Below are 19,108 nucleotides of genomic sequence, written 5' to 3'. Positions count from 1 at the left end.
AATATTTTTCTACGAAAAAATTACTAAATGTTCTTTTAACAATGCTTTGTATAATGCAAAAAAATTGAATACATTTGTTTGAACGATAGCTCTAGAAAAAAATCGTGAAAATGGTGTTTTTTTATACCCGTTAGACCCTACCCCCCCCTCCTTAAGAAATAAGTTTAAGAACTTCGATTTTGTACATCAAGCTAAATTTTTCTATTTTTTCATATAAGGAAAATTATATTCAAAATATTTAAAAAGCATCACTTGATTTAAATTGTATATGAACTGCAAAACTAAATTGTACCAGGAATTCCAAACCACTTTTCATTTATTATTTCTTATGATTATTGGAACTGCAAATCGTTCAATCCGGAACTGGCTACAGATTCCGAAATAGGAATAGATGCTGAAATAGGAATATAGTTTTAGTTATGAGAATTATGTAAAAACAGAACCTCCGATATGGCTTTAATTTAATTTAAAATTTATTATTCAGAACTTTATTTCTATGAAAAGTGAGAAAATTTTTAAAATATTTTTTTTAAAAAAGCTGAATTTTGAATTTTGCATTGGTTTTTGAGGCTTTAGCATTAGTGTTTAGTCTAGATGTTACTCTTGATTAACTTTATTCAATTAATTTCTTAATTTAAAGTTTTAGTGTAGAGTAGAATATTTCGCTTTTTTAGGATCCTCATTGGAAGGGATGGGGGTGGGTTTAGCCCTCAAAACCTCCCCCCCCCCCTCCGTTCCTACGGCCATAGGGAAAATAATATTTAAAGCGATTAGATGCTACAGTTAATAAAAAAAATTTAATAGATATGTGATGATCACATCAGCGATTTGTTTTAATGTGAACAAAAAATATTTAAATTTGAATATAATAAGCTTCAAACATTAAGTTTCATCATTTTTTTTCCCACAAAAATGTAAAAAAAAAAGAAAAAAATCCATTTCCTTTCCATTCTTAAGTTTTAAAACTTTACCACGAACTACAGAGATTCCAATATCTTATTTCTTCACCCATCTGTCACTATTCGGCTCGATTGAGTATTCCACTAATAATTGAATTTTCTTTTCCTTGTCATTGCAGATGAATGCTTAATCAAAGGTAAGTGTCTGAAAAAAAATAACCATTAAACTGCCAGTAAACCATCGGAGATTTCTGATAGAGGCAGATGAAAAAAAGCTACACTCGTCCATTTCCAATCGGAAATGGCATTCATTAAAATTCCATTAGATTTTGTTCGCAGTTAAAAACTTTTGGTCCAAAAATCTCTTTCAACAAATGGTCCACATCAGCTGGTTCCACCATCCAGGGAGGGTGACTGGCGTTTTCAATATGAAAACCGTTTTTGGTTTTTAGTTTTCCTTTGGAGCGGGAATTTTTTTTCCTCCCAAACACTTTTCCGATCGTTTTCCATTTCGAGGGAGCTTTTCTCCCCGGAAGCAATCAAGAAATATTGATCGAGTGAAAAAGTTTACACCAGGACAACTTTTGCGATAGAAAACTCACTTCATCACTCCGCCTGGCAACGGGTGCTTCCAAAGGGTGTTTTCTAGGGGGAAAAAAGTGGCTCCAGATAGTACGGAATTTCGATAGCTAATTCAAAACCACTTTTCACACACACCAACATATTCAGAAAATATTTTATATCGGATGAGCGAGAAAAAAATCCTTCGAAAGGTGGACGGTACCATGAGCTTTCCTGGATTTTTTTTTCAACTTTTTCTGGAGCAAAAGGAATCGAAATCATGGTTTCGCACCGCATCCGAAAAGCGATGCCCCACCAAAAAGGGTACGGGGAAACCGAATGGAAAAACTTTAAATCAAATTACCAACCATTTCTCTAATCGCCTTTTCCTGCCAAAAAGGCAAAACTGGCTGCTTGTGGAAACATTTCGAGCTTTTGGTTTACGGGTGGATGCTGAATCTCTAAACTTGAGGAACAGAATAAGGAAGGGAAGAGGTCGTGTGTGAACTTTTTGGCGGAAAGAACCCCCCTTGAATGAATTGGTTGGGCAGATTCTGGAATCACAAAGTTTACCATTCGCACCGGTTTTGCATTGCGCATTGTGTGCAGGCTCGAGTTGCAGCGGATGGAAAGTTTGATAAATGAGGGTGGTATGGATTTTGCATTTCCTTTGGATAGTAAGCTAGCATTTCATTGGAGTGTCGAATAACTTGCAAGCAAACTTCATAACGACGTTTCCGAGATAATTGATGCTTTATAAACAAGTTCACAGATTTATGCAAACAATGAATCCTTCAAACGGTTCTTCAAACTATAGGAAATCTTCAAATTGGAAGAACTTCAAAATCTAATTTGTTTATATGCTCAAACCCCTTATTGAAAATTTTTTACACTCTTATTTTCCATTTAAAAAAAATACATGTAAAGGTGTATGTTATCGTTCTTTGCTAAAGAAAGTTTTTTATATTGATGTTGCTTGAATCATCAAAACCTCACAGTCAAATTTGCCTAAAATATGCTTAGATCAACACCGGATTGATGGAGATCGTTAGGGACAATCGCCCCGGTCCTTTCAAGGGTTATTTTCTTACAACATTACTTTATCGTACTACTTAAAATTCTAGAAATCAAGATAAACAAAATTGAAAAATGGAATTATTACATTAAAGGGGGCCCCTTGAAATAATAATTCGAAAAGTTTCACTGTAATAAAAGTTAGGAGACCCCATAGAATAAAAATTGCAGAATTTCCCCGCATTTAAGTGGGCTGATCCAACCAGTACATTTTTAATTTTTCTAAACAAAATCTAGACATTGAAAGAAGGAACTAAGAAAAACATCGTGAGTTTTTATTTTTCTATCAAACACGAAATAAATAAGTAAAACAAAGCATGTGTACCGAGTCCTAGCTAAAAAGAACTGAGAACAATTTGGATATTCTGTTTCTTATCAATGTGCCCCGCACCTGCTGCCCTACATTCTGTAAATCTTTATAAAATCCAATTATCGGCCACATCCATTACCGACCCGGGAAATATTTAACATTTCTGATACCGGCTCGCGTAAACAACCCAATTTAAAAAAAACCCTATTCGAATTACAGATAACTAGGTAATTGATGTTCAAATATTCAAATACCCTTTCATGTTATCAACTTCTGTAGTATTCTAAGGATGTATATATATTGTATCAACTTTTTGAAACAGTCTGTTCACTGAAACTTTTATATTGATAAAGTTGGCTTCTGCTATCAGACACAATTACAATTTTTTTGTTCAAGTATGTATCTTAATTTTAACTTAACTTTATTTATCTGTATCTACCACTTCATAGTAGTAGGCCCGTGAGGAACAAAAATTTAATATGTGATGATAATGCTTCCAAATAAATTCTACCCGCTCATTTCCATCATCTTTCATTCCATCTAACCTTCTATTCTATCTATATAAAAAAAAATTCATAATCTTTAGATGTCCCTACTTAAAAGGACATCACTTTTCACCGCTAAGGCCGATTTAATTAAAGTAACAAATATAAATTACGGTGGTTAGTCTCTTCATAAAATTATTAAAAATAATGAAAATAAAAAAATGAATATAAACTTTCATGTGTAGATAAGATTGGTTAAAATTTCAAAGTCTGAATATTTTTTTGACCTCAATTGAGATGTTGGGTCTTGACAAGGGCAAAAGCCAGAAAATATCTTGATATAAAAATACAAAGACAAGCTCATTGAAAACATTTCAAAAAATAAAAATAGTTTTTAAATAGTTCAAATTGAATATGCCGTCTTTTTTTTTAAATTTGAATTAATATACTAAAAAAATTATCTGAAATTACTGAAAAAAATCAAGATAAAAAATAAACATTTTTAACATAAAAAAATCAATAAATAAATATTTCCATTTGAAAATTTTCTCATAAATTTTGATCGATAATTCAAGAAAACTGCCCATCGTTGCTTTTGTTAATTCGGTAGACTTTGTTAAAAATGTATCAGTATTGAGTGAAATCAATTATTGATAACAGATTAACTCTAAAAATCTATATGAAAGAAAAAAAATCGTTAAAATACCGTTACTTTATAATCAAACAGAAAACTTCTCTTCACAGAACTCAAAACTACTTGCGGTCTGAGGAATAGTAGATGATTTAGTGAAAACTTTCATATTGAATGCTTTTCTTAAGTTTCAAAGTTTTGCTTAGCTTAGCTTAGCTTAGTTGACTACTCATATCCACCTTAAATCATTGAACTTGAAGTGCTTGGATATGATCATCTCTTTTATACTTCAAATAACATATTTGATTAGACTTTGTTAAACTTACGCACTTCAAGTTCCATAATCGCTGGCGTGGCTAAGCAGAACAAGTTCTACCTCGCCAATGGTTGCTACTCCGTGATTGATCGAGGCCATCAGCTTTGTGCAAGGGTCAAAAGAATGGTTCTTGGGATTAGCAGTTCATTCACAATGCACAAAACTCATGCTCTCACTTTGAACATGATCAATAACGGCGCCGGCCACGTCCTAGTAGTCAATGAGGAATGAAGGAGGGATTGTTAGTAGGATACTTCATAGGATCAATTAACAACCTTTTGTCCCTTTGTATTCCAAAGGTTAATTTTGAAAAATTCAGAAACAAGGGTAAGCCAATATCACCATCTATAGAAACCGTCTATACGTCTGCGAATCTATATTTCAATATCCAAGAAAAGGGTTTTGTTAGTAGGGGATAGGTAATAGATCAGGATAAATTTTGGTGAATGGTGCGATCGAGTTTTCCTACACCTTCTATGCTCCTAGATTTTTCTTAAGGAAACTCCTATTTCTATCTTTGAAGCAGTGATAAAAACTATAGTAAAAAATTTGATTGAATTTTTTTTAGCTAATTTGTTTTCCTAATTCTTGTTCCTGATACACTTATGTGTTTTCAAAAACGATATTTAGGCTTCGAAAAATATTTATAATAATATGTTTAAATTATTATAGTTTTGTTAAAAGACGAAGTGATTCTCCTTACTGTTACTTTTAATTTTTAATTTGTTATGTAGGTTGGGATAACTGGATAAGATCGTTTTTGAAAACTCGTCAGTGCAATTAAACTCTTTGCCTCAGTTTGATTTCGCTATTTCACGAAGAAAACAAATCATCGAAAAAAGTTAGTTATTCATAGTACACAACTTCAAAGATGAGCTTGGTTAAATATAAAACTAATAAAATATAAAATAATAATCTAATAAATACCACTTTTTTGTAAAAAAAATAAAAAAGTTAAATTAATCCATGAATAAATATCAGTAAATCAGCAAATGTGTAAATATTAGATGAAATATGTATTTAAATAAATTAAAAAAATACATAACACAAATGACATATTAAACTCCTTCGCCCTAGATTTAGAAAATAAGATCGAGCAAATCCCTTGAAGTAAGAAAATCAAGTACTACAGTGACAATTGAGAACAATTCATAATAACTTTAATGGTTTGGTTGATATAATATTCAGAAATCAAAAAAGTGAAAAACGAGTGAAATATTTTGAAAATTCGAAAAGAAAAATTTCAACAATAATGACACTCCAGTGCCTAAAATAAATATGAATTTTGAAATAGAACCCATGATCATATAAAAATTTACTTTGTCTCTGTAACGATGTTATGGCATTTGATGAGATCAAAAAATAATAAACGACCTAAAAGGAAGGAATAATAAAAATTATGTATGAAGAAAGGCAAATTGTTGGTTTGTCTTTTACTCATATATTCCAGTCACTAATGTTAACTAAAAGCTTCTCAAACTCAGGGTAATGATTTCATTATAAAGTTAATTTTTCAACGAGATACTGATGTTTAAGTTTTAAGTCCCTGATCTTTCAACACTTAGTTTGAAATAGGTTTTCAAAAACAATTCATTTCACCATGCCTTCTTAAAAACAATAAAAAAATAACTTCCAACCACAAAAAATAACACGTCCAAGGAAAATTATAGTGTCAAAATTTCTTATCAAATTTTCAACCTCAATACATCATGTATGATACAAATAAAATATTGTTATTTTAATTGAGTATTTAGATTTTAATAACGTGAAACTGATGCACTGCCATTTTTATCCATGTATATATTTTACAACGTAAAAGCAGGTAAACGTAAAATAATCTATGTTATTGGAATGCTCTCATCATTCATTTTTTGTTTACGCGTCTCTATCTTTTATTGACTTTTTATCAAATGAATTTCTCGTTGAATACACAGTAACCTTCATTCTCCCCAGTTAACAGAGAAAAAAACCCATACGGAATTTCCAATCGTCCGACATCATATTTGTTGCAAGTACTATCGAACTACATGGTAATTTTTCATTTTTTATAAAGATAACTTTAAACGAACCATATGTTCAATAAAGGTGAAATATTGAACTGAACTTGTAGCTTGCTGAAAAGTTTTCTCAAGTTTCAAAGTTTTTTTAAAACAAAGTGCAATATATTTTAAAGTTATTTGAACCAAATAAGATTTGTTTATTTCACGTGTTTGGTGAAAATAACAAATTCGATCCTCATGGCCTTTTCAATCTTCCCAAAGATGACGTTTAGTCTCCGGTATCATACTTCGTCGGGTGGGATTTCGGCTGTAACATTTTCAGCTCCAACCTGTCAAGATAAGCCCGAATTAAATTTTATTAAATTTTGTCAGGAATTGAAATTAATTTCGTATCAGTGCGGCAAACGTTCACCATCTGTGCCGCGTACGTTAGAAAAACAAAATGGAAGAGAAAAATGTTTAAAAAAAACTTCTGGGGAATATACCTTTATGACACCTTGGATTTTCTTTCGTTGGTTTCAGAAGTATTTTTTATCCCTGCTGCTGCCTTGTTGCTCTTCGTCAACATTTGCACATAATGCGTAATCTTCGCTGACAGTCTCATCAGAGAAACGTTTGTCGTTTTCATCAACATCATCAGCGCCGAATACGCCATCAACGCCAACGTAAAGCTGAGGCGTAAGGGAAGAAGAAAAAAAAATCCGAAGACGAAGCCAAGTCTTTCCTGGATTCCCGGCAAAGGCCATGAAGGACGAGGAGCAAACAAATCTGCTTCTTGAAGACTGAGGCTGGGACCCGAAAATGAGGGTGAGCTTTTCAATTAAATTCGCGACCGTCTGTCTGGTGCGCCATTTTGCCTCCGGGGGAATTTCCAGCTTGGACCATTCACGGTACAGAGTTCTTCCCCTGCAAACCGAAAAAAAAATCTTACTCGTCAGTCTTGCGGTTGGATAAACCATGTTTTGGTCTCAATGTTTTTTTTCCTCAACTTTTTTCGGTGTTGTTACTCTAGAGCAGGGATGAGTAACGCGCGGCCCGCGGGCCGCATGCGGCCCCCGACACATGTTTGTGCGGCCCGCGAAGCTTTTTTCAAATTGAATCAATTTTACGATGTTTTAAACGATACATTATTAATCATCATGTGTTCTTTTAAAGGCATACATGCAAGATTATTTATTGAAAAAACGTTATATTGGTGTTTTTAAGATAATATTTTTTCCTAATTATTAATCTACCATTTGCAAATTCTAATCCATGGAAGCAGATCGGGAGAGCAAACAAAAAATCCGAGTGCTGCAGATGACCACAGGCGTTTCTGAGCCCGTTAGTGTGATCATTTTTTTTCCGTTTCAAGCAAAGATACAGTTGTATGATGAATATTCTCTTCAGATAATATATATAAAATTTATTCTTTCATCAAATTCAGAAAGAAGCTAAGTCTGAACAAAAAAGAATAAAAATAAAAAACCATCAACAAGTGAAACATTTTCGTTCTTGAATATTGACGGCAATGAGGAAATCTGATTAATGAAGACTGGGTGAACGGTTTAAGATTTCTTATCGCCATAAGTCAGTATCAAAGCTTCCGAAAAAAATTCTAAATTTTTAACAAGGACAATGTCAAACACTTTGTGATTTGACCCAAAATTTTTATGACGATCATCTGTCGTGCTATTTTGAGAGAAAAAATAATCGAAATACCATGCCAAACATCGACAGAAAAAATAATCGAAATACCATGCCAAACAGCGACATATTGAGAAGTTTTCTTTTTAAATTTAAATTCTTTTTAATACGATTTTCATGAATAAGCTTTTGAAAGCCTATCCCAATGGTATGCTCATTAAACTAAAACAATCATGAAATCAGTTAAAAAAAATCCTAGAATCAAGAATGTTAACTGGAGTTTTGACGAAGTTGGCTTGAAAACATTTTAAAATTATGAATTTTCATGTGATTTCAACAAGCTTGCTCAACATGCAACAATGTCATGAAAAGCAGTTATTCCCCGTTTGTAGAAAAAACAATCAAATCTTTGAAAAAAAACTGTGGAATATCTTTTTGAAAATGCGCATTTTAAGTCTATAAATTCCAATAACAATTCAACGTCCAACGCTGAGAAAACAGTAATTTCTTAAAAATATACTTTTCTCGTTATAGTTAAGGTATCCAGATTACCCGGTAATTCGGGTTTGCCCGGATATTCGATACAAAATTTGGAAACAGTCCGGCTTGGCTCGGTTGCCCGGATTTCATTGAAAATGAAATTTCGGAAAATCAAGTAAAAAAACAAATTGTGTTGTAATTTTTAATGTTATTGCCTACAAAACTAAATTTTTGAGAAAGATGTGTAAACATTTTCATAGAAGGTTTTATACTTAAAACCTGTCGATAAATTTTGACTAAAAAAATTTATTTTCATTTTAATTTTTTTATTTTTGTTGAATAATTTCTAGGTTTCGACAAAATTTTCTCGGATATTGCCCGGATTTTTGGTCGTAAATTTTGAAATGATATGCCCGGATATTGCCTGTTTTTTATATCCGGCCCGGATACGTGCTGTAAAAATTCTGGCAACCTAACTATAAGTTATCGCTGTGATTTAGCTCCACACACTTTTGAATTGAAGTGATGACGAATAGTACGTAATTACCTATCTATCGTAACAGAATTTTTTCCTGGAAAACGGTTCAAAAAGGAAATGGATTTTAACGAACCATGAAAAGACCTTCAAAATTTTCTCAATATTCGCGAAAAAGTTAAAATCAATTAAAAAATTTAAATTATACAAAATTGATCAAAATTTCGTGATTTTCCTGCTCAATTTTGGCTGATATTTATTATTCACCTTGCATAAAAAACAAAACTGTAAAACGGGGTTAATCGGAACAATTTTTAAAATATATGCGTAATGTGTCTGTCAAATATAGCTCTTTGTGCTTCCTGGCAGCTGGAGATGGTATATTTTATGGGCCTGTACCTAACTGAATCAAAGGAAAAAAAAATCAAAGTTTTATCTTATCTAATTTTAAAAAGTAATTTTTGTTCACCCCCTCTCCACAATTTGGGTTTATAGGGACATTTCCTTATTATTTGAGAAACTCTTAAGCTCAAGAACGTACATCATACGTTCATATAGCTTTCATTATTTCAAAGCAAATTAAGAATTTTTTTCGTTTTGCAGATATTTTTTGATTTTTCCAAACCCCAGTAATCACCTTTTCATTCATCCACACTTATATTAGAAGAAATGTTACTTGTGATGCCTAACTCCAGGGGCAAAATTTATTTGAGTGCGGCCCGCTGGAAAGATTTCAAATTAAAAATTGGCCCGTTGCTTGAAAAGGTTGCTCACCCCTGCTCTAGAGGATGATGAGGTGAAAACTGCTTAGAAGCTCATAGCTTCGCCATTCCGTGTCGGCGGCATCATTCGTCAAAGAGAGAGTCTAGTAAACGTACACAAAAAAAACCAACGACAAATGGTGATGATTTAATCTTTGTTTGCTTTCAATTCTGCTGCAAGTGTTCGCTGTATTACTTTTATCAGCAGTTCGTTAGTCTGGTTCTAGTCGGTTCGTTACTGTCATGGATCTTGAATGGATTGAGTAGATCACATTTCACGAAAGGTTTGGGTAGAAAAAAAAATATAGAAAAAAGATGCTAGACATTCCTTTTAACCAGATCGTTATGATTTAAATCAGGGGTCTTCAGATCGTGCTCCGCGGAGCACTTGGTGCTCCGCGAAGCTTTTGAAAGTGCTCAGCGACGTAAGCAACGAAAATCATACACCAACCTTGATCTACGGTTTGGTAGAAATCGATCGAAGTCAATTGGAAAAATAACTGATCAATTGTCAATCCATTTCAATTTATTTCGATTGGGTTTTATTGAACACGTTCTTGCGTGTAAGGACTAGAGTGCCTATAAGAAAAATGACGCCCAAGGCCGGATTAAGCCATCGGGGGGCCCGGGGCAATTTTTCTCGGGGGGCCCCTATGATTCATTTTTTTTTTTCAAATGCTATCCCAGAGAATACGTTACATTTCAACCGTATAAAAGAACTGGAGATGAGTTCAGTACACTGTCTTCGAATAGCCATGTTGTCTGCGTAAAAGATAGTTTTTGGTATCTTCAATTAAAATTTTTTAATTAATCACGTGCAAACATTGCGGAAGAGTTTAGAAATTTCTCAAAAACGAAAGCTTTGATTTGAGCTGCAATATGCAAAATTTAATTTTCTTTTTTTTTTAATATTCTTATCACCAGCTTAAATTCTCTGATTTAGAAAAAAATGATCAGATAGATATTTTGAATGATTTTCATTTCATCATTGATTGTCTGGTTTGTGCTTTATCGAAAGATATTTACGAAATGACAATTGGGAAGTATCATGAAGATTTGAAACATAGAATACAAAATTAACAAAATGATTAATTTCACATTCCATAGAGATACAGATATAAGAGTTTAAGAATTTCAGGTTATATTCAGAACCACAATTCAGTGTCTCAAATCTAAATCATAAATTCAAATCAAGTTTTGAGCTTGAGCTTGAGCTTGAGCTTGGATAAACCGTACATTTCAGTAGTTGCTACTCCGTGATTGACAAGAACCATCAAAATTGCACATAGATCCAAATAAATGGGACTTGGGATTAGCTTACCATTTTCTGTGTGCACGTTTCGAAGGTTCCTTCTTATATGGTCAATAACGGCGCCGGCCACGTCCTTACGGTTCATCGGGGAAAGGGAAGGATTGTTAGTTCGACTTCCGTTGCTACTAGAGACCGAATACACCTCTAAATCTCCACGGTCGTCACAGGAAGGGTGGTTTGTTAGTGAGTAAGGTAAATAAGATCTGGATTCCCTTTGGGAAGGGATGTGATCTAAGCAAAGTTAAAAATCGTCGCGTCGCACACTATCGAGTACATCGCGTTTTTATACGTCCTAACTAACTTAGTACTTAGCACCGGCGTAACTCACCGAATTTTACCGCGCGCTTAAGACGAAAAGAGCAAAGCGTCCTAACGTGGCACTTTCAAACACGTACAATGCACTTGGCAACGATGCAACTCACCGAATTTTATCACGCGTTTAAAGTTTAAAACGAGAAGAGCAAGAACGATCTAGCGAGCAAAAAACGAACACCGAACCAACCGATCACGTCAATTATCCCCACACAAACACACACATACACAAACACACACAACGAACCGACCCTACTGACGAAAAAATGATCCATTACCGAACACTGCACAAGCCTTTGATTTGACCGGAGACTTAAAAAAAATGAAAACGCAAACTAACTCTTGCAAAAACTAAGAATAAAAGCTTTACAAAGCTACCGTTTGTTTGTAACACGAAAACTAACATTACATTGATTTTTCTTTTTCAGAATTTACAAAATCTTTAGATTTAGAAATTTTTACGATTTTTCATATTCATCGATGAACGTCAAAAGAAACACGAAACTAGTTTTAAGCTAAACTTTCAATGAACACCCCAACAAAAGCTCTGATATTTTCGAAATATCCGTGTAGTATAGAAAAAAAAAAATCACTACATTGATATTCAGAACTTAAGCGATTTAGTGTTATTCATTTCCGTAATAGGAGGTAAATAGTGCCTGTCAAATTTAAAATTCACTGTCTAGAAAAATTTAGTTAACATAAATGCTTCGAAAATCCGAAATTGATAAAATGGCGACAATAAAACAAAAAACTCTTTTTTTTTGCTGTAGTGATATTGAAAATTTGCCGACCAAACTCACTATCCTATTCGCCCCGCCCCCCTCCCCCCAAAACACACACACACACACACACACACACACACACACACACACACACACACACACACACACACACACACACACACGCGCGCACACATACACAACCTCTACATTATCGTCTAAATAAAAACAAAAAACAAAACTACTTAGCTGAAATCCACGGTGCCGTTTTCCATAAATTCAAATCAAGTTTTGAGGAACAAAATATGAATTAAATAAAAAAAAAGAGATTCAGAGTTACAATCAGAGCCAAAGCAGGAATTGCACCAAATATGTATTCAATTTTATATCTTTGAAATCCAAAAAACCCTTTTCATCCCAGTTTATGAGTATAATTCCCATCAGATAAAAAAAAATTGTAATCAAATTGTTATTCTGATTGTGACAAAAGTTTCATTCGAAGCCCTCAAAGCCAAAGGGGTTGAAGTGCAAAATTAGTCGATTGAAAAAAAAAAAATCAGAATAGAGATTAAACACAGAATGATTTTAGTACCTTAAACAAAGATCCCGAGTTCTAAAAATTCAGAAAATCTATGAAACTGAACTTCAGTAAGTGAAGAAACAGCATAAGGCTTGAAAATCTCAATGAATGAATTTGGAAAAATGTAAGATTAAAAACATAGAAATATTCATGTTAAGGGGGGGGGTAGGGTCTAACACTTTCAAAAATCAATTTTTTATTTTTTTATTTTCTTATGTAAAACATTTCAAGAATGTTGTGTCAAATTTTCAAGTCAATTGAAGCAAAACTGTAGAAGTTATAGGCCTTTATCTCCTCCTATCTAATACTGCAAGAAAGCAAGAGCAGAAACTTCAAACGCGTTTTTCTCGAAAGCACATTTTTAAAGTCCGTGGACATCGTCATTTGAAAACTACTTATCCGATTCTTTTCAAATTTGGAACATGTTTTCTACATATAAAATACCAGACCCCAACGTTTTTCTTTTTTGATTTTTTTTACTTTGGGGAGATTTTACAGGTGAAAAATGGCGGATTTTTAAGTGAAAAATCGTAGTTTTTACTTCAAACAGCCACAAAAATTTCATAAAAATATTTTTAAGTTAAATAAAAACGTTGGGGTCCAGAAAAAACATCTATTAAAAATATTTTGCTCTGATTTTTTGACTTCAGATGATTCTGTGCTGAGATACAGTGTCCACCGCAAATCCTGTTTTCTAAAAGGCATCCTCGAAAATGCTCCGTCACCGGCCCATTTTTCAATATTTTTCTACGAAAAAATTACTAAATGTTCCTTTAGCAATGCTTTGTATAATGCAAAAAATTTGAATACATTTGTTTGACAGATAGCTCTAGAAAAAAATCGTGAAAATGGTGTTTTTTATACCCGTTAGACCCTACCCCCCCCCCCTTAAGAGAGTCACTCAATGATATTAGCAACTCAACTATGAGATCGTTTTTATTATAAAGAATGATCATTTGGAAAATGATATGCTGAGTTCAGGATATTTACTACTGTCAAATCTGTTGAAAATGTTTCCACACGAATTTCAAGTCTAAGACAGAAATTGGGATTGTACTGTCGATTGGTCTAATTTATGCAACTCCAGTTCTTTTTTTAGACTTTATTTTTAAAAATAGGTAGGGAAAAGGGTTTAGAATTTAAAAACCAACTTAAATTTCAATAGTAATGATTGAAAAGTAAAAAGTCATAAAAATACCCGGTATTAACCAGGACACTGCCCGCGTAAAATTCTGAAATGATTATCATAAAGCTTCTCTGTTATCTTTTAGCACTGAGAGCCAGTTTTGACGAAATTTGCTGCTCTTTTAGTGCAGTAATCGTTTCTTGGAAATGTAATGTAATGAAAATATGGAGATATTTTCCTTTATTTTAACTTTTCCGTACAGAATATCCTGACTGACATGTTCGGATGGAAAAAAATGAAAGTTTGAGATGTTTGCCTCATATTCTTCCTAAGTTATGTTGATTAGTTTAAGAATTCAGTTAACATTATTTTTGGTCAGATTTTGGGTTGAAATTTTGTATTTCAATACCAATATTTTGATATTTTCAGCCCGCAAAATTCGCGAGAACTCCTTTTCTACTTACTCTAGGGGACCTCTTATGTAAGAAAAAACTATTCAAGATATTATTTCACTGGGGCCTCTTTAGTTGGTTTATTTCAAGTTTTCATTCCGAATATCTAGTCTAGAATTCTTTTCATAGATTTGAAGAAATTGAAGTTGTATGATTAAAGTATTTTTAAACCTTTTTTTCCCTCGGAGGGCCCCCCTGAGCCGGGGGGCCCGGGGCAATTGCCCCTTTTGCCCCCCGTTAATCCGGCCTTGGTGACGCCAATGTCAAAATTGGAATAACGTACTGCCGAAGAAAAGTGTTTGTCCTGCTGCTAGTCTATTTTGCTCAGGTCATCTTCTTCGAGAGTAAAGTCGGCAATCTGTGGAACGCAATCGTACACTGGGACTGCCGTACGTCGCCGCATAATTTTTCCTTTTCCGGAAGCAAAATATACATCCTCCTGCAGAAAGTAAAAAGGTTTTTCACAAATATTTAGTTAACTCCTTATGTTTCAACGATTTTTACTGACGCTGCACACTCGAAAACTAGCTGTTATTTCGAAATGATCTGGGAATCCACAGAACTTTTTCCATGCTACTTGCAGGTCTTCATCCGCTGGAAATCGAAAGAACCTAATGTTCTTGAATCCCGGTGTTGTTTTTTTTGTGCAATATTTACCAAAACACTTCATTGTTTCGAACAAATTCTTATGCTTTCTCACTTAAACTAAACGCAATAAACCACTAAACCGACAATCAAAGTACAACCAAAAGTAAACAAAAGCATCATTTCGCAAAAGTCACTTGAAGGCTTAAACTGAACCAGTGCTACCAGCTGTAAATTTCATTGTTTCCAAAGACATTTATTTTGTTTGGAATAGAATGTCGTCACTCTTTTTATAGGCACTCTAGTGAGGACTTGAGCGCGTGCGACAGAAACAGAAACAAGCAATGAGCTGTTATCAAACAAAGTCAAAAAGCACAGTATTGAGTTTGGATTTGTTGTTTTAAAAATCCATTTAAAAAAAATTGGGGATTGGAATCATCATGGATCGCTGGTTAAAATACGGAACATTTGCAAAACCAATGGTTTCGGCAACACTGCGCCGACATTTTGAAAATGTGCATCCGGAGTACGGAGGTAAGCTGCGCGATTTTTTCGAGCGTAAACGTGAACAGTTTTCATTGACTCAGAATAATATGACTAATCGCTGCAAAACACTCAATGAGAGGCACAGAAAATTTTTGTTTCGATTTCCAACAAAAAAAAAAATGATGGAAGAGTTCAGCAACCCATTTTTTGCTGGAAACCTTCTTCGTCTTGCTGTTTTTTTCAGCATTGGATCTACGTTGCTGAAACACCACACCCAAAATAATTTTCACTTGAAAAATAAGTGACATCCGTAGTAAATTCTCGCCATACGTAATTTCATTTGAATTTTAAGTGATGGGTCAAGTGAATTCACTTAAGTGACCGGTCAAGTGAATTACACTATGACGTTCGAGTGAAATTTATCTGAATTTCTAAGTAAGGTTCTAGTTAATTATCTCTCGCGTTTTTAAATAAAAGAACATTTATAGAACAGCACTTCGATTTCAAATACTTACATTACGCTTTCGCCATAAATTTAGTGATTGGAAAATTCCATCGTAATCCCAAGGCAGATCGGTTACTGCGGATAGTGCGACTTCTAAATCTTCCCTGATGCAAACCAGAAAATCTGTCCAGTTCAACCCACAAGCTGAAACATGATAACACCTTTAAATAACTTTTTCTCACATCACGTTTAACACAAACTACCGCCAAAATCGCCTATTAAAGAATTGGGAAAATCCAAATCCAGCACAAGCTTTAAACGCTGCTCTTTAGAATTTGCCATTTTGAACTCTGAAAATAATTACAACCCGACATTCTCTTGAAATTCAAGTGATGAGGAAGTGAATATTTTCCTCACTTCAAATTCGAGTGACGACTGAAGTGAATGTGGATGAGTTCACTTGAAATTTAAGTGACTGCCAAGTGAAATGTGTATGTCCCACTTGAATGGAAGAAAATCACTGGATCCTTGTTTTTAAGTGAAAAATCATGTGTATTTTAAGAGTGAATTTGGGTTTAGTGCAGCAATCTGTCTGTCAATCTCGAATTTGTTTTTGTTTTTGCTAGTCATTTTTCGTTGTGCGCAAAAAGTGTTACGGTCACCAAATTTTATTTCATTCCATATTCCAGCGATGAACCATTTCAACCAAAGCTAATTTTTTTGAAACGTCGAGTAATTCGTTAAAGAAACTAATAATTTTTATATTTATTTCAGATGATGTCCGAGACTTGACAAAAAGCGGTCGACACACTGGCAGATATTTTTTTATTTTGTTATTAATTTTTTTAATAACAATTTTTTTTATTTAAATTTAATTTTTTTAAATTTAAACAAATGTCGCTCAAGAAAAATGAACAAACCAATTTCTATTTATAAATTTTAAATGTTATTTAGACACCAAAAATTTCCGGCTGTTTAAAAAAAAACTGATTTCCTGCAATATAGATAGCTGGTTACCAGCTATTTAGATTGCTGGAATTCCAAAAATTGAGTTTGCTGATCGTTTCCAGTAATTCAAATTGCTGAAATGTTTGTTGCAAAACCAGCTATTAAAATTTGCTGTGTAGTGAGCTTTCTCAGTGATATTTTTTTAATTGGCTACAGATGTTGAAAGCATTTTAGTTTCTCGATTGAGAACTTCAAAATTCGTCATGCAGCTTAACGAATCCACAGATGTAGCAGGTCTAGCAATTCTGATGGCATTTTTTCGCTATCTTTTGCAAAAAATTAATTTCAAATTTTGCCCTATAAAGCCAAACTTATTATTCAACCGTTTTCCACAATTTTTCTATGTTCTGGATTTTCCACATATCTCGCAACGAAGGAAAAATACCGATCCCGTTAATGTTAATGAAAGCAAAACTATCCAAAGAGTAGCCATTCATTACTCATTTTATTGACTACGATGACAAAACTCATCCTATTTATACGATAAATACTATTAATCTTTCAAAACTCGGGTTTATCATTCTTTCAAAACAGGTGCTCCGCCAAAATTTTTGGTTTTGAAAAGTGCTCCGACAAGCAAATGATCTGAAAACCCCTGATTTAAATCATTCATCAAAAATCCAATAAATGCTGAGATTATTTGGGTGTTGTTTTTTTGTTTTGATCAGAGTCGTTTAATCAGCTTCATGACATTCGCGGCTTAATATAAACATTACAGTTGGAAGACAGTTACCGAAAAACTTATTCAGTACAACTGTGTTTGATATTGACTAAATATTGAGGCTCGAGATCGCGGACATCGGCTTAGAAGGCAACTGACTTGTTAACTGAGCTGTATACCAGGAGGCTCAAATGAGTTTTTTGGTGTGGGGGAGTGTGGTGGGCCGCTCCCAAAAAAAAAAAAATAAAATAAAATAAAAAATATATATAAAAAAAGCCCTTTTTGTTTATGTGTTTTAAATGTTTGTTGTTCCTTAAGACAAAACCAATCCACTATGGAACAAGTTATCTGCAGTGAAGCTGCCTAGTAATGTAGTATTTACATGTGCAAATTTTCGTGACGTTCTGTAAAGTGGTTTTTGTGATAGCGTCCTATAAAAAAGTTTTTCGAATTTCATTTAGGGCACAACTCGCGCCATCTATTATGTATGTTTCTAACCACCCTTTTCCCAAATGAACACTATTTTTTATCACGTTCTCTTTTTCCTGAAGCTTTATTTTTAAAATAACTAGAATTTTTCAATTTGGTCGAAGTTATGACAAGTGAAACCGAATAGTCTCCTCCGCTTAAGGTCCGCCAAAAAAAAAAACAATAGACATATTAAAGCATGGATCATCAGAAATCAGAACGCACTGTTTATCATACCATAGCGCTCCTAGTTGTCGGATCTGGAATTTTTTGACAGTACTTTGTTCGAAAATGTTTCCTCTATCAGTGCTGAAAATTTCATTACGATTCGTTGTGTTCCAAAAAAGTTACACGTGATAGAAGCCGCGAGACGAAAATTAATTTTGGACAACCACGTTCAAAAACCCGATGTGGTCTGCAGGCTTGCAATTTCTCTAACGAGAATCACCGATGTGCTCGGTTTTCGATTCTCGGTAGAGATTCTCTGAAACGCACCGCAGAGATTTTTAGCCGAACCTCTGTAGAGAATCTGTAAATCAACACGACAGAGCTAACACACACTACAGTGAAAAAATGTTTTCACCAAGGAGAGCGACAGCGACGGCAGCTGGCTTGGCTTGTTGCGTTTACCAACACATACGAAGCTGAACCACTCGCCCGAAACATTCATCGTTTGTTGATGCTATTATTATGCACACCGTCGTGTTTGTTTTTGTCTTTGCTTTTTGGTGGCTTCAACTAGTCGGTTCTGTGTTTTCACCGGGGTGCTCTACAGTGACAAATCGTCGCACGCCGGAGCTATTGAACTCAAGTGTGTGTGGCTTTCGAAACCGGGGTGCGAATAATGTGTGGAGAGGATCGAAAAATCTCACCCGGGTGATTTGCAACTATCGCACGGGGGTGATTTTTTCTCCGTTCTCCGTTTTTCTCGGTAGAGAATGGCATCTCTGGTGGTCTGGTTCAAAAATCGCGAAATCTGATTTTGGGAGGCTTCCTGACCAAAAACTTTACAAAGCCATTGTTTGGAGTGATGTCCCCATCAAGTTCAAATTCGTTTTTGCTAATAACTTTGCAGAAAAGTGTTTGATCTGGCAAGATATTTGGAGCTGCGGCCGAAAAACCCCGGTTTTTTTTTGTGAAAAACAAGACCATGAACTCCGAAATGTACAAGGATGAGTGCCTGAAAAATGTTTTTTCCTTCAATTAGATCTCACAAAGAACCAGTAAAGTTTTCGACAGATTTGGCAAGCTGTCACTACAGCAAAGAGGTGCTAAAGTGATATCGGGCCAACGGGTGGATTTTGTCGAAAAGGACATCAACCCACCCAACTCC

At 34.2% G+C, this 19,108-nt stretch overlaps 1 protein-coding gene across 3 annotated transcripts in view; it reads left to right on the top strand.

Moving 5' to 3' along the window:
• LOC129741865 (neuroligin-4, X-linked-like) overlaps positions 1-19,108 on the top strand; it is an 862,824-nt gene that overhangs the window by 350,930 nt on the left and 492,786 nt on the right. For all 3 annotated transcript variants that reach the window (XM_055733675.1, XM_055733676.1, XM_055733677.1), the window contains one exon: positions 1,079-1,096. The gene's annotated coding sequence lies outside the window, so the exon portion shown is untranslated. The remainder of the gene's footprint in view (positions 1-1,078; positions 1,097-19,108) is intronic.

Source organism: Uranotaenia lowii, chromosome 2 (assembly GCF_029784155.1).
Source record: "Uranotaenia lowii strain MFRU-FL chromosome 2, ASM2978415v1, whole genome shotgun sequence".
In the NCBI taxonomy this organism is placed as follows: Eukaryota; Metazoa; Arthropoda; class Insecta; order Diptera; family Culicidae; genus Uranotaenia; species Uranotaenia lowii.
This window is presented reverse-complemented; position numbering and strand designations above follow the sequence as displayed.